This window comes from Pinus tabuliformis, chromosome 5_2 (genome assembly GCF_031772625.1).
Source record: "Pinus tabuliformis cultivar Carrire ecotype Pingquan chromosome 5_2, CPIR1, whole genome shotgun sequence".
NCBI classification, from domain to species: domain Eukaryota; kingdom Viridiplantae; phylum Streptophyta; class Pinopsida; order Pinales; family Pinaceae; genus Pinus; species Pinus tabuliformis.
Genome location: NC_142306.1, coordinates 401,718,494 through 401,732,342, shown reverse-complemented (window position 1 = coordinate 401,732,342; position 13,849 = coordinate 401,718,494). Strand labels below are relative to the sequence as shown.

Sequence of the window (13,849 nt, the reverse complement as noted above, 5' to 3'; positions counted from 1 at the left end):
TGGTTGAAGGGAAGAAAACTGGTTGAGCGACACAATGTTGTTTTTGGATTTTGAAAGGTTTTATGGAAAGAAAAACCCAGAAAGTGTCGAATATTAGAGATCCCAAGTTAAATGTAACAATGCATTGAAGAGCATTTTACATGATGACAAGTGGAAGAGTCCACAAAATTAATGAAAGGAAGTTGGAAGATGAGAGTCGAAAGACTTGATGTATTTGTAAAAATGAGTAGGAGGAATAGACTTCAAATAATGGCCCTGTTCAGAAAAAAATTCTGCCACACAAAGCACTAAATAATTAAGTTACGGGAAGATAATTACAATGCTCCCTTTGAATGAACTGAAACATTTTTTGTAAGGCCATTATATCTTCAATGCTCCCTTTGAATGAACTGAAACATTTTTTGTAAGGCCATTATTTTTTCACAAGCATTGCCTTAAAGGCTTTAGACATCAACATGTTGGCAACTCACCAAGGGTTGTGTATTCACAGATAGGCTAGGTCACTTACAGATGTTCCATTCTCTTTGCTTAGATTTGTTATCATTGGAAACCTTTTCCTTCGCAGCAATGATTATGTTTGCGTTGAGAAATTTCGCTGCATCCTAACCTAGACAGCTTTCAAATTGGGTAGTTTTTCCTCACTGGAGGGGTGTATTCAAGAATGTAACTAGTGTCGGTCTTCAGAATTGTATTTGAGTCATGATGTAATATATTTGTTAAAATAAGGAAAAACAAATTTTATTGTAAAAAAAAATTGACTTATTAAAGCATGGGTTTCATGCTTGGGTCAATGGTCAATATGTCAAAGTACCCATTGTGTGCTCTAGGTTTTATTGAGTCAAAGTCAAAAATCATTATGTAAAAGACCCTTCTTGGGCTCCCTATGTCAAGAAAGAATTTTTTTTTTAATTTTTTGTCTCTCCTCCATCAAGTCAACTTTGCCTCCTATCAAGTAGGCCTCTTCAATCTTCAAGTCGGCCTAATGAAAGGATGCATCCACCTTTGAAGAAGCTATATATAAAGGAGCATTCGATCTATTGAAAAGCCAACCATTCGATTCTGTGGAAGAAAGAAAAAGGGAGCATCGAGAATTTTAGAGAAGTTTGTCATATTGTTGAAAGAAAAGATAAAAAGAAAAATGGACTAAAAATTGCATTTGTACGACAACTCCCTCTGCATCTGTGCTGCTGCTGGTCCTTTTTCCCAACACTGTATCTGCACTGCAACTCCCTCTGCGTCTGTGCTGCTGTTGGTCCTTTCTCCCAACACTACATTTGCATTGCAACTCTCTCTTCATTCGTGCTGCTATTACACTACTTCTGAAAGGGGTTCTTTACCATCCGCATCTTTTCTCTGAAATAGTCAAATTTTGACTTTCCAAGGGCCTTGGTGAGGATATCTGCCACTTGTTCTCCTGTAGAACTATAGCTCAACTGTACAGCTCCTCGTTGGACAGTCTCTAAAAAAGTGACATCGGATATCAATATGTTTCGACCTATCATGAAATACTGGATTCTCAGACAGTTTGATGCAACTTTGATTATCACACATGATCCTGGTCGCCTCCATGTTTCTTCTGAATAGGTTCACTAGTAGTTTTCTAAGCCATATGGCCTCACACGACGCTGTGCTTGCTGCCATATATTCTGCCTCAGATGAGCTTAGAGCCACGGACTTCTGTTTCCTACTGCACCAGGAGTCATTCCTAATCCAATGTTGAAATGGTACCCAGAGGTACTTTTCTGATCCACTGAACTTCCTTCCCAATCTGCATCAGTAAATCCACTCAACCTGATATCCTTCCCCTTGGTGTATAAGAGCCCATAATCAACTGTTCCCTGTAAATACCTGAGAACGTGTTTGGCTGCTGCCCAGTGTGCCCTCTTTGGTTCCACCATGCACTGACTGAGGGTGTTGACAGCATAGCAAATATTTCGCCTGGTATTGACCAGATACATTAGGGACCCTATGAGCTGTCGGTATAGGGTGGGATTGACATCCTTGTCTTCTGATGCCTCAATCTTCTTCCAATTGGTGATCATTGGCTTAGCCATAGGTCTAAAGTCTCTTATCCCGAACCTTTTTATGATGTCTGTAGCATACCTCCCTTGTCCAAGGAAGATATCTCCTTTCTGCTCCCAAACTTCCAACCCTCGGAAGTAGTGCTTTCGTCCCAGATCCTTCATATCGAACTCTGTGGCTAGATTCTTATTGTAGTCCTTAATGAGTCTCGATGATCTTGTCAGAAAGAGATCAACCACATATAATACTAAGATAAGTGGCTCATTCTCTACAACCAGATAGTAGAGATTCAGATACGCGTTACTCTTGACAAACCACATCTTATGCAAGTAGCCATCTATTTGACCATACCACGCTCTCGGTGCCTGCTTCAGTCCATACAAGGTTTTCTTCAGTCTGCATACATGAGACTTCTTTTCATGAGTTTGAAAGCCCTTTGGTTGTTCAATGTATACCTCTTCTTGTATTACCCCGTTAAGAAATGCCATCTTGACATCCATCTGATGGATCTCCCATCCCATTTGGGCTGCAAGAGATATCACGGTCCTAATAGATGTATACCTGGCTACCGGGCATATAGATGTTGGAGGGAGCAATCGTCTAGCTTAGTAAAGTATTGAGCCCCATTTAGTTCATCCAGCAAATCATCGACAACCGGGATGGGAAATTTATCTTTGACCGTCAGCTTGTTGAGGGCCCTAAAGTCTGGACACATACGCCATTCCCCATCTTTTTTGAGCACCATGACCACAGACGATGAATAAGGACTAATGCTAGGACGAATGACGCCTACTTCCAAAAGTTCCTTGATGATTTTTTCAATTTCATTATCTTGGGCGAACATATATCTATATGGGGGCCCATTTTGTGGTTGGGCCCCTGGGACCAAAGTAATGCTATGATCATGTTCCCCTCTCGAGGGTGGAAGCTCATGAGGCTTGTCAAAGACCGACAAATAATTGTTTAAGATCTGTTGCATCTCAGGTTGAATATGAAGAGAAGGGGGTTCGAAGGCCTGGATGGAATTAAATTGGGCTATAACTTAATGGTGGCCCTTTTTTAACAAATTTTCCATCCTATGCGAGCTGATGATAGAGGGAGCACCCGCCTGGAGTACGCAGAGGGTATGTGTGTGGTTATTTTGCTTAAAGCTCATATATAACTCCTGGAAATCCATTGTGATTGGGCTGAGTGTGCGGAGCCATTCAACACCCAAGACAATGTCACACCCTCCCATGTGTATGGCAAACATGTGGGTCTTTAGCTGATAATCCCCCATTTGAAGTTTGACATTTTCACAATGGCCTTCACATTTCATTGCCCCCCCATCAACAATTTGGACCTGGAAATTAGAGACTGCTTTGATGAAACAATGCACTGCTTCAGCGAATCTTTGATGGATAAAGTTATGCATACTGCCACTATCAATCAAGACTACTATAGGGCGATGCTTAATGAAACCTTTGATTTTGAGAGTTTGGGGAGAAGAAATCCTTGCCAAGGCATGAAGCGAGATAACTAGTTCGTCAGGTGTAGTTGGGAGCGCATTGTCCTACTGGTTGTCCTCATCTTCCTCCCTCTAGTTCCTCAAATGGTGGGGCTTCCACCGATGAACTGTGATCAGTAGCATCAATTTGAAAGAATTTGGGTTCCTTGCATTTATGCCCTGGGGAGTATATCTCATCACAGTAGTAACACAATCCTTGCTTTCTTCTTTCCGCCACTTCCGCTGGTGATACCTTTTGAACCTTAAGTGTTTAGGTAGTGCTTGGAGCCTGGGTGGGGCACCCCTTGGCTATGAAATTTGGATGAGTCGACTGGGCCTCTAACACGCGTTCTACTTCACAAGCTATCTTGCAAGCATCCAGCCATGAGATTGGGTGTTGCAGTCAGACGTGGGCTTGTATGGCTTCTTTGAGACCACTGACAAAACATTCCAAGTAGAACTCATCTCGTAGACCTCCTGTGCAGAAGGCTAAGGCTTCAAAGTCTGTAATATATTCTTGCACTGTTCTTGTCTGTCGGAGCTTAGTAAGACGACCCAAAAAATTAGATTCATGGTCGAAGCAATCTGAAAGGGCTTTTGCGAATACCTGCCAAGTCACGCGCCTTCCATAGCAACATTGATGCCACTGCCACCATTGCCATCTTTTGTTGTCCAAGTACATGCTACCCACACTTAGCTGAGTCGCATCATCTCTGATGTGATTCAATGTGAAATATTGCTCGATTTGTGCTAGCCATGTGGCCGGATGAGAGTGATCAAATTTATACATGTCCAGCTTGGGTGGCCGTGGCTGGGACTGTTGGTGGTTTCCAAAGAGGTGAAGAGAATGGCTAGATTCGCCCTCAATGTTTTCATTAAAAGCATATGCCTTTGATTGTTTCCTCGAGTTTCCCGTTGTGATTGTGTCAGCTAAGGTCTAGATCGTCTTTATTAATGCGTCCAACTTTTGTTCAAGGGTGTCGATCTTCTCATTGGCCATAGCTTGAGCTTTGGTTTGTACCATGCACCGATCCGGTGCACTTGTCGTTATTGCGAAAAAAATAAATAAAATTTGGGACCACTTGAAATTTTGATGCTAACAAGTGAATGGTACCACCTTGCTCAGCCCGTCGACTTGATTCTTATGGGCTAAGTTTGCTATAAGCGTCCTGAGAGGGTCTTAGATTTTTTTTTTTTTTAATTGTTTATTGTTCTTGTGTTTGTTTGGTTGTTTATTTATTTATTTTAATTGTACCTTTCGTACTCTAAAAGGAGTTTTACTCCTCGCTTAGGAATACTGCAGTAGCTGAATCCTAGAAAAGTAAATTCTGCCCAATGTCCTGTGAGAATCACGCCTAGGCATAGGGGCCCACACAAATAGTTAGCTCTGTTGACGAACCCTCAACTGTAGAGTATGAGTAGGAATGTGGCAGTGATCGAACCCCTGCTGCTAGATCTGAATGGCGGATTTGATTGCGGCGACTGCTACAAAACCCAACAGCTAGATCTGAATGACAGATCTGATTGGCGGATCTGATAGATATGAATGGCAAATCTAAGAGATTTGAATGGCAGAACTAATTATTGCGGCTGCGACAGAACTCCACCTACTAGATTTGATATGGCAAAGATGATGCATGATCTAGAGAGAGACAAGGGAACTATGGTCTCAAGGAGTGTCAGGTGCTACAGATTGCAATATACATAAGGGCCTGACAGTAGTACTCGGCCTAATCTTTCAGGGCACTAACTAAGGAGGATCAACTGTACCCTTAGCCGTACAACCCGACTACCCTATCGTACGCGCGAGTAATCTCCCTGAGTGCTGTTCTCGGTGTACTGTAATAGCAAGACGGCCGACAATTTATCTATGACGAGGTTTCAAGAGAGCCTAGGGGGCTTCCGATATACCCATAGGGTACTTGGAAGACAGTCCGTGCACAATTTTGTCTAATGCGCTAACACAAAACAATAAGAATTAATAGAATGTATTTAATTATTCAAAAAGGAAAGCAATGTTCACTTGCCTCTTTGAGGGGCAACCTCCAATAGAGCTGGGCCCAATTACAAAATAAGACATGATGCTCCTCGAAGGGAGTCTCTATCTTTTATATAGGATTCATACATGCAATACCATGGGTCAATACCTATGTCACAGGGTTTGGCAAACCTGAAGCTTCAGATTCGAAATTCGGCGAACTTGTAAATTTTTTTTGAAGTTCGTTCAGGTTCGGCGAACCTGAAAGTCGAACCTCAAGTCGAACTCGAACCTCATCGACCTCCATCGAACCTAATCGAACCTCAACAAACCTAATCGAACCTAATCGCGAACTTAAACGAATTTTTTGAATTTCGGCGGTTTTCTTGACGGTTTTAGAAGAAAATTTGGTAAATTTAGTGCAGGTAATGTAGTTCGCCTTCCTGAAAATTCAAGAAATATAATTACGCAGTTCATCTTTCCAAAATATCTGGAAATATAGTGATGCGGCTCACCCTCCAGAAAATTTTGAGAAATGTGGTACGCCATGTCGGTTTGAAGAGTCGCTAAAGATAAGACAAGAATGTACAATCTGGAACTGTTTTTCAGTCGTAATATAACACTATACAACTTTTTCTTCTAGAAAAAAAGATAAGACAAGAATGTAGATGACATTTTCCATGACGTTTTAATATGTACTGGAATTATACGAAAAAGACAACGTATCATGGAAAGCACTAATAATGTAAATCACTGAGTTTTCTATGGTTCAATTGAATATAGGTTATTTTAATTGTCCATGGATTTTGGAAAAATAAGATGGAAACATCCGATCCTAGAGAAAGATGGATGCATGTTTTTTTTTGTTTTTTTGTTTCATAATAATGTTGCATATAATACAAATCATTAGGAATAAGATAAGTCGGTATTACAAATACAATTTTTTACTGATAATATATAAATTATTAAACGTTGATTTTTGTTTAATCTATTTTATATCATTTTACTATAGAGGAGATGACTGATTTTGTTATATATAAAGAATGAGAAAAATTATATTTTTAATAAGAGTTTTTGAATATTGATATGATATAACAGATGTATAAATTTTTTCATGCTTTATATGGAGTTGGTATGTACAATTACAATCTTTTTAATAAATAAAATATTTGAATATATACTTTTATTGTGCGCATTAAAAGAGAGAAAAATAGTCTTCTAATAGGAGTTCTCTAATCCGAGTATGAAAGAGATGTGTAGTGAAATTCTCCCTTGAACTAGTCGGTTGTCTATGTGAAATTCGACATGCTAAAATTCCTCATGTAGACTTTGTCTATGTTTTATGACCTTATTTTATGGCTTAGGGCATATTGTAAGGTTTATTTCATTTTCTTCCCATTTTTCCCATTTTATGGATTATAACTATTTGGCAATGGTCTTTATGACTTCCTTATTATATTAGCATTGATGATGACTCACTAGATGAGCCAAATGATGGAATTCCATGTGTTGATGACTTTGATGATATTTAAAATTTTGAAACTTGAAGATGTTCTACAATGATGTGTATGTTTAAATTTTGATCATGTTTTGATTATGTGATTTTTTAAAAAATTACTAGTATTTGACATTCATTTTAATTTTGAAGAATGAAAATTATGTCATTTCTTTTTGCAAACTACTATTGTGTATGTTTACATTTAACTAGATGTTAGAATGATTACATTGTTCATGTATGTTTACTAATAAGAATTTGTATTCATGTGTTTATGGATCGATTTTGACTTTTCTATTATTTTTTCATATATATATATTGAAAAATATGTATAGCCGAACCTAATGCCGAACCTCATTCGAACCTGATCGGAAAATTTGAATTCAAATCGAACTTAATCGTTGTCGAACTCGAATTCGAACTCGAACCGTGTGACATAGCTTACAGCTAGTGTGGTAGTGAGTAGTGGTTATTATCTTCCCCACCTCCTTTTACATGAAAGATAACTAACTCACCTAGAAATTGGTACAATGAACCACATGATTTAAAAGTAAAAATAAAAATAAAAACAAAACCACTATTGAAAAATAAATTTCTTTAAAAGAAACTTCATTACAAAAGCAATAAATTTCCAACCATACTAATAATTTTTTGATTAAAATGTTAAAGAATAATTTAGGATAAAAAAGAAAACAAAAAAGCAATATTGGAAATTAAATTTCCTAGAAATAATCTTCTTTACAAAAATAATAAATTTCCAAAAATACTAGTAATTTTTTGATTGAAATTTTAATCCTAGAAATGAACTTTATTACAAAGCAATAAATTTCCAACAATACTAATAATTTTTAAAATATAAAATTTAAAAAACAATTCTAAAGGAAAACACATATACATGTTAATAGATGCTTATAAAAGGAAATAGCTAAATTACAAACCACTCATTCCAAAATGGATAAGCTAAAGTTAAAAATGAATGATTTGACCAAAAATCCCTCCTAAATAGTCTTCTCTTAAATCACTCCTAAAAGGTCTTTCACTTCTATTGTTGAGATGGAGTAAGATGTGGGTAATATTTGAGGGTGTAACAATAAGTTATACCAAAGCTCCTCATTAAGTAAATCTAAAGTGTGAAAGGCACAAGATAATTGTTTGGAAAATTGTATTAAAATATTTAATATTATTTGAAATAATGAGCTTGTCTACAAATAAGTTAATGAAGAGATATTTAAATAAAAATTATATCAGTAAAATTGAGTAAAGGGTATTTTAAGGATTTTTTGTTTGTTTGTTTGTTTATGGTAGAGTAAAGAATAATGAAGTGGATAAAACATAGAATGACTAAAGTAAAATGATTAAATAATTGATTAAAATGAAACTATGATGCAGAGTTACATGTGGCTTCATGCCAATTGGATGGTTTAATCTAAGGCATCCTATATTATATATGAAAGCACTAGTAGGAATAGTAGGTGCCTTGCCAATTAGATTACGAGGTTGGAATAAATGAGACTGTAGCATTTCTCTTCTCTCCTCTTTTGGCTCAGCTAAAGCAACATAAATACTTTTGCGAGCAACAAATTTTCCATTCATTTCTACCATAGCTAGGAATTCTTAAAAAACAAATGAGAATGCTACAAATAGTGAACCTTTAATGTGTCCTTGAATGTCTCTCATTACGTTGCATGAAGTGATTGTGCCATAAATAAAGAATAGTTCTTTCAACTTATTGTCATTAATACTATCACCCAAATGTTTTAAATAAATATTTTCTCCATATTTCCTCTTAAATTCACGCATCTTTAGTGCCTTTTCAATATACCATTCCTTTCCATCAATTTTCTTCCCATTTAAATTCTCAAAACAATTTGCATCATCATCTTCATTCTCAAAGTTGACATATCCAAAACACTTTGAATTACATGCGTGCCTTCTGCATCCTTAATCACTTTGGCACTCATAATTGTTCCATACACACTAAAATAATATCTCAAATCCTCATCATTCATGGTGTGATAAATGTAACTATTGCATCCTTTTTTTTGTGTGTCTCTTACATAATGACAATGATATGCTTCCAAATTTGGTCATATGTTTGGGGTGGTAGGTTGAGCTCATGTTGATGGATGTCATCATTTGTTTCAAAAACTCATTAGAAAAGTTTCCTTTAAATTTGGCATCCCCATCACTAAACCCATCCAATGTAATTTTTCTTGCAAAATATTTTGACAATTTGTATTGTTAAGTTTGATGTCTTTCCTCTTCATTTTTATAAGACTACTTCATTTATGAACTATGGTAATTACTTGTGAATATATATTATAGTTCTTTTATATTCATCAAACAATCACGATTCATAAACTCAACTAATAACCATTAAAATTGAATATATATCACAATGTTTGAGAGATAAAGATATGTGAGGGATAAGTGTGCATGTAAGATGAAAATGTTCAAACTCATTTTATACCCAATATACACAAGCTACATGTCTCTTAAATTAAATCATATCTCTTTGTAAATTAAATTCTAGAATGTCTATCAATTTACATTTTTACTCATATTTGTTAAAGTGATGAAGATCAAGTGTAGTAAGTATATTTATTTAGAGTATCTAGATTTCTTGGTTGGAAAATGTAGCAATAGTGGAAAACCTATTAAATAATTTTTTTTTTCCTTTGTTGAGAAGATAGTGGTAACAGAGAAACAAGTTTATAGCTTCATTAGGTGCCCTTGAGCTAATTCCAAATTAGCTAATCATAGAAACTAATATGATAAACTATGTCATACCAATACACAGTTTATAACTTATCTTACGGTGTAAGCCTGTAAATAAACTATTTTGGTAATCATCATTTAAATCTAATTAAATAATTAAGAATTCATTTCCTTTCCAAATATAAGCTATTGAAAATTGAAGCGGTTGTAGCTCATGTGGTAGGGAGGAGTGACTATTATCCTCCCACCGTCCTTGTACATGAAAGATAACTCACTCACCTAATGAACCATGGGATTTAAAAAATAAAAATAAAAACAAAACTAATATTGGAAAATAAATTTCCTTGAAATAAACTTCATTACAAAAACAATAAATTTCCAACAATAATAATAATAATTTGATTAAAATTGAAAGAGGAATTTAGGATTAAAAAAATAAAACAAAAAAACACTATTGAAAATTTTATTTCCTAGAAATAAACTTCATTACAAAATCAATAAATTTCCAATAATACTAATAATTTTTTAATTTAAATATTAAAGAAGAATTCTAAATAGAGAGACATATACATATTAATGGATGGTTACAAGAGAAAATAGCTAAATTACAAACCACTCATCCCAGAATAGATAATGTAAAGTTAAAAATGAATGGTTTGAACAAAAATCACCCCTAAAGAGTCTTCACTTATGTAGTTAAGACAAAGTAGCAGACAATTGTTTGGAAAATCTAGATTTGGTAGTAAAACATTTAACATTAATTTGAAATACTGAAAAGGTATACAAATAGGTTAATGAAAAGATGTGAAAATAAAAATATTATTAGTAATATTGGGTAAATGGTATTTTAGGGGCTTTTTATGGTAGAGTAGAGAATAACCAAGTGGATAAAAACATAGAAAGAGGAAAGAAAGATAATTAAATAAATGAGTAAAATATAACTATAATGCAAGACTAAAATTTAGTGCAATGCTAATTGGATGGTTTCGTCTAACGACGCTTATACATGGAGAAAGTGGTAGTAATAGTAGGTTCCCTACCAATTGGATTGTGAGACTTGAATAAATGACTCTGTAACTTTTCACTTCTCTCCTCTTTTGGCTCAGCGAAATCAACATAAAGAAATTTTCCAGCAACAAGTTTTCCATTCATTTCTACCTTAGCTTGCGATGCTTGTAAAGGAGATGAAAATGCCACAAATCATGAACCTTTACTGTATCCATGAAAGTCTCTCATTACCTTGCATGAAGTGATTGTGCCATAAATAGAGAATAGTTCTTTCAACTTGTTGTCATCAATACTGTCATCGAAATATTTTAAATAAAGATTTAATCCATATTGCCTCAATTCAGATTTCTTCAATGCCCTTCCAACATACCATTCCTTACCGTCAATTGTTTTCCCATTTAAATTCTCAACGCAGCTTGCGGCATCATCTCCATTCTCAAAATTAACAAATCCAAAACACTTTGAATTACCTGCGGCATCGCTAATCACTTTGGCACTTGTAATTGGTCCGTACACACTAAAGTAATATCTCAGATCTTCATCATTCATTGACTCTGATAAATTCTTAACAAAAACATCAGTGAACTTGGTGTTTCCATTTTCTCGTTCTCGCTGCTCCTTTTTCATGAATGGAGCAACATAAACACGTTCCCCATCGATAAACTGACCATTCAAATATTTTATTGCATTTTGCACTCCCTCTTCATGTTCATAAATCACAAATCCATATCCTTTGGATTGCCCTGATGCATCTGTTGCAATATTAGAAGAGAGAATGGACCCACACATAGAGAAAGTACGATAGAAAGCATCTTCGCCTACTGTTCTATCAAGATTCTTAACAAAAAATTTAGCTGATCCAAAGTTACAGATGCTGGGGTCATGGGGTGAGTACATTACCCGAATATGGTTTCCATTAAGGGGCGCAGAATTCAATAAATGTAAAGCCTCGCTAGCATTTTCAGCTAACCTATAATTGACATAACCGTATCCCAGAGAAGCGTTGGTAGTGGCATCTCTGCATATGTGAACAGTGAGCACCGGGCCAATCCGCCCAAAGAGATCATATATCTGGGCCTCGGTCACATTGGGCTCCAAATCCCCCACATACAGAGATTTCGGCAGTAATCGATTGTTGTTGCCGTTAGCAACTGCTTGTTGATGTTGTGCAACACGGTGTTCTGCTGGTTGGACTTGATTCTGTGCCATCGCCTCTTTACTCACTGACACTGGAAAAGCAGAAAGCACAACTTCCTAATGCCAACTCAACGGAAATAAAAATCCAAACCCAATGATTAAAATTGTGGGTACTTCCTGAATCAATCAAAACTATTACCTTTTTCTTCTTGATTTGTCCTTCTATCTTGATGGTTTGAGGAGTGGTAATTCCAGCCAATGCATTACAAGATATGGTCAGATTCATTTCTTCATTATCTAGGCTTTTTTCCTGGAGTATATCCTCTTCTTTTGACCTTTCTTGCTCTTTTTCTTCTTCCTCTTCACAATCTATGTCGAATAATTTCTTCTCAGCACGGTTATGACCTTTAGTGTATTTGCTATCACAACTGTAACAAAGCCCTTTTGCTCCTTTTTCTTCCAATTGTTGTGGTGTCAACTTTATAGGTTGTGGAAGGCTAGGGGCAACAACACTTCCATCTTTATAGTTGTGAGTGTTATGCTTCATGGTTGCCATAATTTTTCTTTCCATTTTTCTTGCTAACCTGAATGCCTTCTCTAATGAATCAGGTTGCCAAGGGCGAACGTCATGTTGGATATTATCCTTTAAAGTCCCTATGAACACATCAATCATATGCTCCCCTAGAATATTTTTTACCCTTATGTTCAATTTTTGGAACTCCTCAATGTGCTCCATTATTGAACCCTTTTGTTTGAGACTTCTGAATTGGCTAAAAAAAGTGTTGCTTTTTGTATCCTCATAATGTGTTGTCAATTCTTCCGTAAAAATTGCCCAAGTGATAAATTTTTTATGAGAGCAAAGCCATTGATACCATACAAACTGATTTGGTTCCAAATATAAAGTTGCAATACGTACCTTTTGTGTGTTTTGCACATTATTGAGATCGAAAAATTGCTTCATCTGTAATATCCATGTTGCGGGATCCTTGCCATCAAACTTCCTCATATCGATTTTTGGAATATGGTGGGTCTTCGATCCAACATTAGATTCTATGGAATCATGATTAACATTTCTTTTATTTTCATCATGAGTTTTGTTTACTACCCTTTCACCATTAGTGACCATTTCTTGTAGCAACTTATTCATATTTATCTTCAATTCTTCCATCTTATCATCCATGCCATATATTTTATTATCCATTCCATTCATCTTAGCTTCCATGCCATCCATCTTAGCTTCTACACCTTTCTTTAAACAATCCATCTTAGCTTCTACACCTTTATTTAAACCATACATCTTAGATTCTGTTACTTTTTGTGCAAGTGACACTTGTTGCACTTGGTCTCGTAATTTTGATATATCATGTTGCATTTCTTCCTCTTCTTCATGAGTCATGCTAGAGCTTTCAGGTTGCTTACTAGGTGTTTTCATTTTCTTTCCTTGGGGCATCAATTACCGATAATAATTCTTTACTATGCCCTTTGAATTCCTTCAAACTAAATTTTCAAACCAAGATTATGCAAAAATTCAAAAAAAGCTACACACCTTTTTTCACTTTGTAGGATTTTGATATTGAATCTGATGTATCTCTGTAATTTCAGATCATCCAATTCTAAAATTTCCATCTGCAGTAGCCCTCTGTGCCCTCTTTCCAATGCCACTAGTCTGATCCAAACTGGATTCTCCAGGGAAGAGTTATGCCAAATATCCCAAAGTGACCTGATTATAGACTAGTTCAGTAGAGTGAACTTGTACGACATGCCATGTATCACTGTTTTGACCTTTGGCTCTAAAAAATATATACAAGAAACTACAGTTTGTCTTCTTTCTGTAAATTCTGACAAAATTTCAATCCGATGCTTAGAGAGAAAGTCATGATGATTTTCCCCAGGTCACCTGTTTGGAATGTAATTTAGGAGTCTGCAAAAAGGCCAATTTCCTCAGATCATATCTCCACAAATATAGCGAGAAAAGCTCTGAAATTTAGACCCGAGGTTTGGTGCG

General features: G+C 35.9%; 1 pseudogene; it reads right to left on the bottom strand.

The window, feature by feature from the left end:
- Window positions 1-10,899: 10,899 nt before the first annotated feature.
- LOC149159219 (polyadenylate-binding protein 2 pseudogene) lies at window positions 10,900-11,916 on the bottom strand (annotated as a pseudogene).
- Window positions 11,917-13,849: the final 1,933 nt, after the last annotated feature.